Genomic DNA, 2,112 nt, shown 5'->3' with positions numbered 1-2,112 from the left:
GCTTCTCCTTCACGGCCCGCGAGGGAGTCTGGTCGGAGCGAAGGTTGCTGAGTCATGGTATGGTCTTGACATGTGGACGACACGTATCCCTCAAGCTTATCCGGAAACTTGCAGAGCTGTCGCGCCCCGCGAAGACTCTTTCTTAGCCCTTCGCGGCCCGCGAGCGAGCACCAAATTTTGATTTTCTTGGTTTTTCATAAAAATTAAGGTTTTATGGGTTCGGGTTTTCACTTACGGATCGTTTTAAGACATTTTGGTGCGAGTCGTTACATTACGCATTAATAACTTAATTAATTATCTTTCAATATTCTAATCCTTTAGGATTGTATCCTTGCTGACTCAAACTACTGGGTTGAGGGTAACGTCACCTTCAAAAGAGGGGCCTACCACTATAACTAAGATAAGCTCTTAAAAAGTGCAAAAGTGCGGAAATCATTAAGGTTACACTCAAGGCGAGTCGGATCCAAGTGATTCATCTTGTCTATTTGTTTTTATTTTATTTTTAGTTTTTATTTAAAACCTTTTTTCTAAATTTTTGATTTGGTTAGACGTTGAGGATAAACCGGTACTAAAAGCTCTTGTATCCTTGGACGACCTCGGTATCTTACCAACGCTATACTACGTTCACGATGGGTGCAATTGCCCATATGTGTGTTTAGTGTTAGTATAATATTGTGTTTTATAAAATTAAAACTTGACTAAAGTGTTAAAAAGGGCTTAAAATATAACTAAAAATATATTATGCTACACGCACATCAAGTTTTTGGCGCCGTTGCTGAGTACAAAAGGATTTTAAGAAAGTTAGGAATCAACGGCCAAATCGTTTTTTATTTTTATTTTTTTTTTCTGTTTTTTTAGGATTTTTCTTGATCTTTCAGCTTTTGCAGACTGCAGCACAGGGCCGTGCCTGGTCGGACACGGGCCGTGCCCAGCATCGTTACTGGCAGTTTTTATTTTCTGAGTTACAGAGAGCTGAGCACGGGGCCGTGTTGGTGCAGCACGGGGCCGTGTTAAACTCTCCAGTGATAGGGATCCGGAAAACAATCACTGTAACTCCGACCACGGGGCCATGTTCAGCTGAGCACGGGGCCGTGGTGAAACTTCTGACCAACAATCTTTTTGTTTTTATCGCAGGACTTGGAACCCAGGTGCCGCACCTGAACTTCCTGCGCAGTGCATGAGCTCCAGTTCCAGTAAAGACATAAAAGAACCTATAGACGAACCCGAACACTTTCTAAGAAAAAGACTTAAAGCTAAAAGCCAAGAGAAAGTTTCGGGGGACCCACTTCCAATGGCAGATCAACGTACCCTAATGGATTACCTACGGCCCACAGTAGGTAATCTCGGCGCCGCTATCAATGCACCGAATGACGATGCCAACAACTTCGAACTTCGGCCGCATTTGATCCAAATGCTCCAAAACTTCGCAACTTTCCATGGGCTTGCGGACGAAGATCCCCATTTACATGTTACCAACTTTTTGGAAATATGTGATACTTTTCGGATCAACGGAGCATCAAACGACGCCATTCGCCTCCGAATATTCCAATTTTCTCTAAAAGACCTAGCTAAGGCTTGGCTTAACACCCTCCTAATTGGATCGGTAAACACCTGAGATGAACTAGCCCAAAAGTTTTTGTATAAGTATTTCCCTCCTTCTAAAATGGCTAAATTAATGACTGAAATTAATACATACTCACAAGAGGACGGGGAATCCTTATATGAAACTTGGGAAAGGTTCAAGGAGCTACTAAGAAAGTGTCCTCATCATGGTCTTATGGTATGGCAACAAGTATCTGCTTTCTATAATGGGTTGTTGCCACACACAAGACAAACACTTGACTCTAGCTCCGGGGGACTTCTAGGTAATCGTCGCCCAAATGAAATTTCTAATCAAATTGAGGAAATTGCTCAAAACAATTTTCAGTGGCACACTCCCCGAGGCACAAAATCTATTGCCCCGGGCGCCCATAAGGTTAACGAAATCACTTCTTTACAAGCCCAAATCGAGGCCCTCTCTTCGAAAATCAAAAAAGTTAGAAACGGCAAAAACAGCTTCGGTTATGGCTTGTGAAGGGTGTGGTGGACCACGTGAAAATTGGAGTTGTATGA

At 42.7% G+C, this 2,112-nt stretch overlaps 1 non-coding gene across 1 annotated transcript; it reads right to left on the bottom strand.

Moving 5' to 3' along the window:
• Window positions 1-1,669: 1,669 nt before the first annotated feature.
• LOC118483402 lies at window positions 1,670-1,776 on the bottom strand. The gene has a single exon (XR_004870690.1). It is a non-coding gene; the product is annotated as a small nucleolar RNA R71 (small nucleolar RNA).
• Between the last annotated feature and the right edge of the window lie 336 nt (window positions 1,777-2,112).

This window comes from Helianthus annuus, chromosome 10 (assembly GCF_002127325.2).
Source record: "Helianthus annuus cultivar XRQ/B chromosome 10, HanXRQr2.0-SUNRISE, whole genome shotgun sequence".
NCBI lineage: Eukaryota > Viridiplantae > Streptophyta > Magnoliopsida > Asterales > Asteraceae > Helianthus > Helianthus annuus.
The sequence above is the reverse complement of the archived record's forward strand: the minus strand, read 5'-3'. Positions and strand labels throughout refer to the sequence as shown.